General features: G+C 35.9%; 1 pseudogene; it reads right to left on the bottom strand.

Moving 5' to 3' along the window:
* Nucleotides 1-10,623: 10,623 nt before the first annotated feature.
* On the bottom strand, nt 10,624-10,723 carry LOC122117534 (annotated as a pseudogene).
* Nucleotides 10,724-11,703: the final 980 nt, after the last annotated feature.

The raw sequence follows: 11,703 nt of genomic DNA, 5'->3' as shown, positions 1-11,703 counted from the left end.
CCACTGACTCCTGTCATGGCGGCGTTCCATACCCATGCCCCACAGCAGAAGGAACAGACCCACAGTGGGCGAGTTGGGCTTCGGTTAGAAGGCTTTCTTGGTCAGTTCCGGCCCAACACCAAACCAATTCTCGCCCCACAATTCACACAGCGGGGTTCCAAGGATCCCTCCCCCCCCAGCCCCACACAGCAGGGTTCCAAGGACCCCTGCCTCACACGGCAGGGTTCCAAGTACCCCCGCCCCAGACGGCGGGGTTCCAAGGACCCCCCCCACTCCACATGGTGGGGTTCCAAGGACCCTTGCTCCACACAGCAGGGTTATCCCCTCCCCACAAGAGGATCTGGGACATCTCCCAGTTCCTCCAGTGTTGTTGTGCAAGCGGGTCCACTTTGACAACCCTTTAGGAATTGGAGGGGCCATCCTCACAAGGGAAAATGAAAGTAAAACAGACAAACGAGAGGACAAGGCAAATTAACCAAGACAGCGCTGTTTTACCTTTGGAGTCTGAGGTCTCCGGGGTCTTTGGGGGGTATCCCGAACCAGCCCCCACTAATATGTTATGCCATGGTTGCAGGAACCCCCCCCCCCCCGCAAAAAGACCACTGAATGTCAGACTCTACAGCTGTTTTATTTAAACGGGCTGCATCTTGGGCCTCGTCCTACACTTCGGTACAGTGGAGCCTAGGAAGAGAGCCCTGAGCTAAGTATTTGCAGGTCTTATAAAGGCACACAATCAACCAGGTGTTCGGATTACCACCACGTGTTGCTTTGCTAGACAGAAACAAGCAACAAGTGGTCACTGCCTCAAACTTTAACCTTTCATCCCTTCAGGAGTATTTTAACTGCCACTTCCATGTGTGTGAGGTGTGGATAGCCAGCTTCACTTGTCCATTGGTACCATGGTCAATGAGCTCTTTCATCTGGTATTGACTGATGATCTCTTCATTCAAGGATATGGAGGATGATTCTTTGTATTCTTCCATCCTTCTGCTATGATGGCAAGTAGCAAGTCTACCTAAAATTAACTAAATAAAATAATGGAAACACAGAAAAAATAAAAAGAAATACCAAAACCAAACGACAACTCACACCCCCCCACACCATATCAGAAAAATCATGAATTTTGCTTTGAGTCAGTCCAGCATGTCACCAATCAAGAGCTCCTAGAGGTGTTAACTCACATAGGTTGGAGCACAGTGGCTTCCTATATACACTGCATGACCTCTCAAAAGGGAGATATTGCAGCCCATCACAGTGACATCATAGAAGAAATGGACCAATCAGAGTCTGGGCCAGTGAAGTCAGAGAAAAAGTGGACCAATCATAGCTTGCCAGCATTAATACTCTAGCCCATAAGCTTCAAAGACTGTTGCTAAGGACTCCATGTGGGCTTGAGGTTGCTCTGGTCATTATTATGCCATTCCTGAAACTACTAGGACAGTGGTCAAAGTCCTCTGATCTTGTAGAAGACTCCTGAATCTCATAAATTGCTTCTGTGGAGACACTGGCCAATAGCCTCCATGCTTGATGGCCACCTTATCCTATATTTGTTCCAGCAATGACATGGCAAGAAGACCTCCGTCCTACTCAAGGACAGCTCTCCTACAATTTGCTTCTGAGGTTACAAGGCCCAGGCCGTCTTTGAGCCACAATCCTCACAATTCACCTTCCTGAGTAGTTAAGGTTATATGCCTGAGCCATCATTAGGTACTTAGCTCATCTCTCTCACATTTGGGGGAAGTATATATGTATTTGTTAGAAAGGTTGGTATTAGATATGTCCTTTTAACACCTTAAATGTGTTGCCCTTGCTGTCTAATATTTAATCTAGTGTTTGATTAGAAATTTGTCGTAATATGATTGAAGATCCCTTGTGTGATGAGTTGTGTCTCTGTGCTTTGGGAGGTTTCCTGTCTTTGTTTAATTAGAATGTGTCTTAGTGTGGACCTGTGTAATTATGTTAATTGTCTTCTTTAAGCTGCTAGATTCCTGGATAGAAGGGTTCATGCTTTCAATCAAATTTGGGAAGGATTTGGTCATTATTCCTTCAAATACTATGTATTTCGTTTTTTTTATCCCTGTATGTTATACATATATACATTATACATTGTACATACAATACATATTCACATTGTATATTTGAATATACATATATATGCCTACATATTTATATTATATATACATTTATATACATATATTTTTCACATAACTTCCACTTTTGTGATTGTTTATGGTAGGAAGTCTAGATTGATCCCAGCTACTCCATCAGAGTTAGAGTTAGGAGTTTTCCTTTTTATTTCTTGGTGAAAATATGCATTTCTCAACAAGGATAACAAAACCGGTACAAATAAGAGCTAGCTTTGAGTTTTCTCTCTCTCTCTCTCTCTCTCTCTCTGTCTCTTTCTCTCTCTCTTTCTGATTTCCTGCCTCTGTTTCCAGCTCTCTGAGCACAGGACCATTGCTTACCAAGTTGTTTTATTGTGTGCTGTGATCTACTAGTGTGCGCACAGTCATGTTCTGCTTCAAAGGTCACCATGTTGCACCTGGAAGAGGAGCTGTCTACAAAGTCAGCCTGCATGGGTGTGCCTGCCTCTTTCTTGAGGTCAGAGTCCCCATAGCTACTGGGGTGGCTTTAGTAGATGCTCATGTGCCCGGACTGCTGACTGCTGAATGTGGGCGACTCAAGCACAGCCTCTTTATTTACCCAAGTCAGAAGTCTGTGTTGGATCCTGGGGGCACTGCCCTGTTGGTGACTGTGCCAGGAGGAAGGCTGTGGGTAGCAGGAGCCTCAATGTGGCCTGACATCTGGGGAAGAGAAAGAATAGGTCAACTCTAAAGGGAAAAAGAATGAAGAGAGAAAAGAAGCAGTAAAACCTTTATCAATTAAAAACATAAGAGTTTGGAAGTGGAAAGGCAGTGGAAATGTTCTAAATAACAATAAAAATTGCTAACATGGATAGAAGATGGATCACATTTTGTCATATATAATTTTGAAAAAAACATACTAGGAATGAAAATTTAAAAGTCAAAATTTAAAACACTATTTGGATTATAACTACACAGTATAGCTCAGTGGTTAAACATTGGCCTAGCATATGTGAAGCAATGGTGTGATCTCTTAAGCATTACAAAGCACACACACAAAAACCACAAGAACACACACACACACACACACACCACATACACACATTTGGAATATTGATATTATCATATTAAACAGAGGAAATTATCACAAATAGAAAATGTAGGTTAATATATGAAATAATAATATTTCTTGTCCTATTTAAAAGTTTAGTAGAAATAAAATAATCACAATAGATTCTTATAGATTAAGTAAACTGAAAATTAAGCAATAGAAGACATGAGAACCTTTTCAAATAAGTTTTAAATAATAAACATTTTGACACATGTATCCTTTCATTTTGACAAAAAATTGATGCTAGTGGTGTTTTAAATCAAGATTTAGAATATTATAACCAAGTGCTCTATATCTTGCTAGGGGTGGCTATATCTCTAATCATTTCTCTCTGAATATTTTTATAATAAGATATTATAGTTGCTCAGTCTCTCCCGAATTACAAACCCTATTTACATTTCCCACCATAGCTAGAAAATAGCAGCCAAAAATCACCATTCCCAGCTCAAACATTTTTTTTTAAGTTAAGTAAAAATATTTCCAAAAATCACCAGGTAATGAAACTTTTCTTAATAAAGTATGTGCTTCTTAAAAATACAGTATTTGCTACCTGGACAAATATGTTTACATTTATAAGAAATAATTTTTTTAAATTTACCAACCTTATAAAAATTCAAAAAATAATTTTTAAATATTCACTTTATAAATATTTTAAAAACAAAATATATGTGTCTGAATAATTTACATGTGTAAAAATCATGCAAAATTATATTAATTAGTCCTACAACTCTGAAAAAAGAATTACCCTGAAGAAACAGAAGAAAATATTTAAGTTCAAAATTTGAAATTTAGAAAATAAAATGAAATGTACTTTTTAGATGACTAAAGTAACTGTAAACCCTCTGCATACAAATTTTCTTATAAAAATGCATGAACAAAGAAAGCAAAAACACTCATTGATCAATAGCCACAGCAAAAGCATCAGTAGTTCTTTTTTTTAGCATACAAAAAAAATCGATGGAAGAGATAACAACGTTCCTTCCATAAGCTGGGAAGGGAGGTGAAGGGTAAACAAAGGAGGAGGCTGCAATGCTTGGTAAGAAATGTATGCATTATCCTGCCCATGTAATTGTAACCCCTCTGTACAGTATGCTCTCAAATAAAATAAAATAAAATTTAAAAAAATAAATTAATTAATTAAAAAAAAGAAATGTACTTACTTATGTAACTGTAACCCCTTTGTAAATTACCTTTACAATAAAATTAAATTGAAATTAAAAATAAAGCAAAAAAAATACCAATAAGAATTCTTATAAGCCATTGGTTAAAACCTTTGTAAAAAACTGCCCTAAGTACCCAAGGAATATATTTTGATGATGCTACTTTAATAATTAAACTTCAGTAGAGAAGCAAAAATTGTAAAAATTGTTACAAAGTAAAGTAATTAATCAGAATATGTTACTATTCATAATAATCATAAGCTGAATTTATAGGGATAGTCAAATATGTAAGAACTGAGACAATTTGCCATACATTTGCACTTAATATGTGAGAAAGAATTTTCTAGGTCTTAAATATATCTTAAGCTTAATACACAAAACTTAAAATATATCTTAAATTTAATAAAGAACCTATTCTGTCACATCATATGATAATCAGATAAAGCTGATATTAGAGCAAAGAACAGATTCTACTAAGTTTTTGTATGTTAATGTATATACTTATTTTGGTTGTGGGAAACTGGGGATTTCGACTTTAGTTATTGCTCATACTAGGCAGGCGTCATATCAGTGGTTAATTTTAGGGTAGGGGTTCCCTTTCCACAAGAACATGCATCTGATCTGTCATTTTAACCTTCCCATCATCAACGGAATCAGAGTTGCAGACCAACTTGTCTAGCTTCCTACCTTGCCTGGCCTGGATTCCGCAGTCCTTCCAATCTTAGACTGTAGATAGTGCAGTGTGGTGGATATATCCAATACACCCAGCTATAGATTGAGAAGGAGGTCCACTAAACTTTCGGCCTGGTTCTATTCTCAAGCCTCCTCAGTAGTTACGAGTAGAGGTGGGAGCCCATGGTGCCAAGCAGTAAGAGTATTTTCTAAAGTAACTAGACATATATATGACTTGTGATTACCTCAGGAAAAAAATGAAAAAGCAGTGAAGCATAGAGGACCGACAGAATTTTAACTAGCTACTCAGAGGCTGAATCAGCTTAGGTAGCTACTCGAGAGGCTGAGATCTGAAGGCCACTGTTTAAAGCCAGTCAAATCATGAAAATACATGCGATTATCTCCAAAAAACCAGAAGTGGAACAGTGGCTCAAGTGGTAGACCATTACCTTTAGACAGAGAAGCTGAGGAATAATGCTTGCGCAGTATGAAGCCTCAAGAATAATGAATGTATGCATGAGCACATGCACATGTGTGTGCGGGGACTCGCACGAGCGTCCACACACATGCACACAAACACACACAAATGAGTATTTCAATGTGAAGTTCTTTCATTTTAACCTTGCTGTACTTTATTTCCCTGTATTAGTTCACAAATTAACAAAATCAGCTAACCACCTATTTACATACAACTCATGTTTCTTTAAAGTCTACTCTCTTTTTGGAAGCCTGCTTTTATTTGACCCAAAAGTAAATTATTCAGGAAGTCAATTCATCTCTCTCAAGTCTGTTGTATTAGATGATTTTTAGGTTCCTCCTAGGAACATGATTTTGTGTAATCCTGCATGAAGCAACATAACCCTGTCAAACAATTAATAATAGGTTTTTCTCCGCCTGGCGAATATCTGTAGTTTTACTAACTTCATAAAATTCATGATCTGTCTGTGTATGCCAAAGACTGCTGGGCAAATAAAAAAGACCCTTCTCAGAACTTAGCATTTGTATACTATTCATAGGTATGAGGTGTTTAAATATTACTGAATTTTTTTTGGAATAAATAATATTCATCTTGACTATCTTGAGAAAGAAAAATTAGTTTCTCAGCGCTTCAGGTAAGAACATGAGTGAAAGAAACAAAAGGAAAAGTGAAGAACAATAATCCATATATTCAAATGAAACAAAACAACCAAAGAAAACACAAATTAATTCAGTACTCAAGAACCTGCAGGAAATGCAAATATAAAAAAAAATCAACTATGACAAACTTATGAATATCCTTAATCCATGGGAGTGAACTGTTGTAAGGATAGTGCTTAAAGCCCAGACTGGACAGAAAGATCTGTACACAATGCCACGCACCTGTTATTTTAAATTCCAGGAAGAATAACATAAAGTGTACTGAGCCCCAAATCAGATACAAGTAGGAAGCCAGATTCTATCTGAAAAATAATCAGGATAATTTAAGTCTGAGGACATGACAAAATGGTAAGAACAACCATTTCGGGGGCACAAGACACTCAATTCAAACTCTAATATTATGGGTATTAAAGAAAAAAACTATGATTTTAAATAATTGGAATAATGGTAAGATTTGAGTATTTGAGTGGAGAAAAATCCATGAGAGAGATAGAATGAACCCACATTGCAATACTTCCTACTTAAGTGATAATGTTTTGTGATACTTCAGACAAAACAGTTACCTTGCTAATGAGTATGGATTTGCACTTGGGTGATGGAAATACTCTACTTACACAGGGGTAAATTAAATAGATTTTTGGGGGTAGATGGTACTTCTTGAACTAAGACCCTAGATGATGTCCCTGAGCTTTTTCTCTCAAGGCTACCACTCTACCACTTTCAGCCACAGTTCCAATTCTGATTTTCTGTTGGTTGTTTGGAGATAAGAGGCTCATGGACTTTCCTGCCCAGGATGGCTTCAAACCACAATCGTCAGATCTCACCCTCCGAGTAACCAGAATTCCAGCCATGAGTCATCAATGATTTTAATAATTTAGTAAATTGTGCAGTTACAGAAGTTATAAATTATCCTTATAACCTGTGTAATATATGTGTGTGTATATATCAATGCATACGGATAGAAATATTTTAGCATATTTTTGTATCTACAATAGAGTTCTGAAATCATCCTTCATTATAAAATAAAATGGTAGCCGGGCGCCGGTGGCTCATGCCTGTAATCCTAGCTACTCAGGAGGCAGAGATCTGAGAATCGCAAGTCAAAGCAGACAGGAAAGGAAAGTTGGAGAGATTCTTATCTCCCATAAACCACTCAAAAACCGAAAGGGGCACTGTGGCCCAATTGGTAGAGTGCTAGCCATGAGCTGAAGAGCTGAGGGAGAGCGCCCAGGTCCCAAGTTCAAGCCCCACGACAGACGAAAAATAAATAAATAAAAATAAAATAAAATGGAAACAAAAGCTAATAAGGAGCAAAACAAAGAGAATTGTCACAGGTTTCTTGTTGTTGAATGTAATATGAATTGTGAGAATCAGTTTGGCAAAATCATCTCTACTTTAACAAAATGGATAATAGCTATTAAATCCAATCCATTTGCCCATATTGTGCATCCTCACACATGAGTGTCAAAATCAAACCACAGTTTCTGCCATTGTATTTAACTCACCTGTTATAAGTTAGAGGATAGATGAAGTAATCAAATAAAGATTAAAATAATAGTATGTGAGGCTATGAGTTAAAGCTGAAAATGATTTTAAGTATGATAATAGCTTATTAAATTGCATATTTCTTACTTTTACTCTATTGTCATGTCCCTCATTCCCACATTAGAAAAGTACATAGAAGGTTCTCACTAAATTATATGTACAATTATGAAAAAAAGTATTGAAAAAATATGGACACAGTGTGGTTTTAGCTTATTGTGACCTGTAGGGGGTAGTGTGTTTTTGAGGATATGCAATACGTTCTAATGGAGATGAAGAGAGGGATGTGATTATTCTGGAAAACTGGCTAGAGGGTTGTTCCCAGAAAGATAGTGATGAATTCTTCCAAAAGGTTACAGTAAAATCACTTTCACAACCATGTTCACTGTTGCACTATTCACCGTAGAAAACTGATGGAAATAGCCCAGATTACCTTTGGCAGAGGGATGGTTAGAGAAAGTGTGGCACATGTACACAATTGGATTGCACCAATCCATTATGAAGACTGTTACATTATTTGCAAAGAAATGGATAGATCTAAAAATATGTTAAGTAAACTAAGTCAGAGACACACACACAAAGGAACCATGTTCTGTCTCATATTTGGAAGATAGAACTTTATGCAAGTTTTCACAACAATATTAACCAAAGCATGCTATTTGCAGAGGAGAATTTCAAAGGTGTATTTTCTTATAAAATTGAATTTTTAATCCAACAAAATGAATACCAGGAAACTATCACTTAAGATGTGAGGGGAATTCAAAGGGAAGGAATAAAAAGAGTTATGGAGGAAGAGCGTGAAGGCATAATATTCAATACAGATAGTATGAAAGTAGAAAAAATTAAAGTGGGGTGAGATTTGGAAGGGTGTGGAGAAGTTATGTAAAGATCCATTGTACTTAAAAACTGATTTGTTGAATGGAAATTCTCTTGTACAATTATTTAAGATAATAAAAATATAATTAAAAACAATGGAGACATTTTATCTTAAACTGTGTTCTCTTAAACCATGAGTCAATATAATAGTTTCCTCCTCAGAAATGTTCTTTGCAGGTATGTTCCTCACATTAACAGAAATGTGATCAGCACAATGTATATCAATCCATCACATTGCACATCATAAAGAGACACACTATAAATTCTATTTCCATCTCTTTTAAAAAAAATTGTTTGCTCTATAAATTAATCAGAGGCATGGATTTTGTGGCTATTTAGTTCATTGAACATCTGTCTCTCTCTTCCTCTCTTTCATTCATGGTTCTCATATGATTGTTCCATAATTATCCTAATTTATTTTGTTGTTATATTTTTGGTTGCATCATTTCACTTTCTGCTCTGCCATTTCCCAAATCATTTACATAGAAAGTATTATTTCCTATGTTTTCATTCCTAGAATAAGCTGCACATGGAGACACCACTGGTCCTCATTTTCATTCTGTACCTTTTAATACGGAGGAAAATCTTTCCTCTGCTTTCTATCAATTCTCTACTCTCCAGTTAGAATAATTTAGAATAGTAAAAATGGAAAAAGAGAAAATAAGTCATGGTGAAAAAACAAAGATGCAGAAAATTCACTGGATTTTTCTGAACAGTTCAACCAACGTCAACTACTGGGGAAATACATAGACACCTCATTCCGACTGGTACTCAGTCTCTGGTTAGGCAATTCTGATGAAGACAAGGAAGAAGACGAAAAAGTGAGGAATGGTATCATTTGCAAGAAAAAAATGGAGAAGGATCCAAGCAAATTTCTTCTTTGGGCTGCCGAAATTAATCGGCTTTCTACAGTGTGGCGAAACCTTTCCAAAAAGGCCACTAGGGATGACGATGTGTATACCGCTCTTCATCAGGAAACCTACAGTTGACACTGACACATTGTCCATGAGTTGGTGGCTCGAGGCAAATATTCATGCAATAACTGTGAATGGCTGGACACACCTGCACAGTGCTTATACGTGGAATAATACCAGTGTGGCTTCTTTCTTACTTCATCATGATGCAGATACCAATGTCTAAACGAAAGGCCTCTTGACCCCCTTGCATCTTGCTGCTGGGAATAGAAACAGCAAAGATACGTTTGATCTCCTTCTTTTGAACCATTATATTAAACCAGGTCTGAAGAACAACTTGGAAGAAACTGCATTTGATACTGCCAAAAGATAAGTATGTATGACTACCTCTTTGAAGTTGTGAAAGGCTGTACAAATTGTTCTCCTACGTCTTAATGATTTGGTTAAGTTACTTAAATTTCAAAAATGCCAGTCCATCCTTTGTCTCTGTACAAAATATTTTCACAATACAAAGCAACAGCAATATCTTACTTTAAAAATTCATGGATTCCATGGTATTCTTCCAAATGAATTGCCTGACTTTGATGTCAAAATATATTCAAGAGTTGTTTGTATACATCTATAATGATTTCTGTAGAGCTTGTGATTTTTAAAATCAGAAATAATTTTAATGTATCTGTTGAAATGAGTAGTACAGAACCTAAAGACATTTCCGGTGCTTGTCTGAAGAAAGTATATTTTAACATATTCTGTATTCTGTTTGTAAAATGTCCATAATCTATTTCATTCTCTCCTAGATATAATGCTTTGAATACTACATTATTATATATTATATAAATTCATTAATAAATGTGTCCTTACAGATTGCATTCCATATAAAAACAGTTTAAGATTCTTTTTTCTCCTAGGTCCTTATAGTATTTTATTTCTTTGGGATAAAATTAAAATGTTATCTAATTTCAAAAGTTTTGTAAAGGTTATGCTATGTAAAGACCTTTCTAAATTGAAGATTTAATACACTGATATCAAACTAACTTTTAATTATATGAATCACATATGTTGTTACACTTGTATTTTTGTAATCAACTTTTTAATAACTGTTTTTCATTTCTAGCAACTGAAGAATGAAAAATATGGAATAATTCGCATATTTTCATATCATCCTTGTCCAAGTGGCATGTTAATCTCTATATTGTTGTAATTTATGTATACGTGCTGCTGAAGCATGTAGTATCCTGTAAATTTAAGTTGTTAATGATGCAATCTTTATACAGGCATATATCCTTGGTTGCCTATTTGTAGCAAGGAAACCTTATTGTTACTAACAATGTTATTGATCTTATTTCTCTGAAATTCTGTGTATAGTGGAAAAACATATTGTTTGGTAGATTGCTCAAACTTGCATTTTTTTGCCAATGACTATTTTAAGTCTTTTTCATTTTAAATTTGATCATACTTTGAAGCCTTTATGGCTAGGTTCAAAGAGATGGCTTTTCAAGTACTTATTTATCAACTGAGTTAGCTTTGTGGAGCTAATGGATTCAAAGTAAGCCTTGCTGAAGTGCTACTTCTAAACTTTTGCAGCTTAAAATTTCCCAAATGAGGTCTTACTGGCACAAATGTCTACTGACCCTTTACCCTTCTTCCATGTAGTAACAGACCAAACAGAATATCTTACCCTGACAGCAAAGATTATCTTACTGGAAAAAAACTAATCTTAGTTACAAGGGATCATAGAGAAATAAACAGTTCTGACTAGAAAGTATTTTATCATAATATAATTGTTTATTATACCTACCATTTCAAAAGTAGCTAAAGCCAAGAAGGTGAAAAAAAATTGTTCTTATGCATGATTACCTAATGTCCTGACCATCCAACCAGGCAGGAACTTACACTACTGAATTTCTATCACCAAATATTTCCATAGCTCCAGGAGAAGTCCATATTTTTCTCCTTGATATTAGGCCTTAAATTGGTAATGTTTTAATCACAGTGTTTCCTCTTGCCTCTAGGCTGTAAATCTACAAATGGTAAAGCTTTAGGTCTAACTCTACCAAACTCTGGGGTAGAGATAATGGAATAATACTGTAAAACAGAGTTGCCTTTGATACCCTAACCACAACAGAACAATGAAAAACATTTCCTTATATTACATATAGTTATATATTTTATATTTATATGTGCTAATTTTATGTTTCACACAATGA

The sequence above is a fragment of the Dipodomys spectabilis genome, unplaced genomic scaffold, assembly GCF_019054845.1.
Source record: "Dipodomys spectabilis isolate Male_0828 unplaced genomic scaffold, ASM1905484v1 ptg000142l, whole genome shotgun sequence".
Classification (NCBI taxonomy): Eukaryota; Metazoa; Chordata; class Mammalia; order Rodentia; family Heteromyidae; genus Dipodomys; species Dipodomys spectabilis.
The sequence above is the reverse complement of the archived record's forward strand: the minus strand, read 5'-3'. Positions and strand labels throughout refer to the sequence as shown.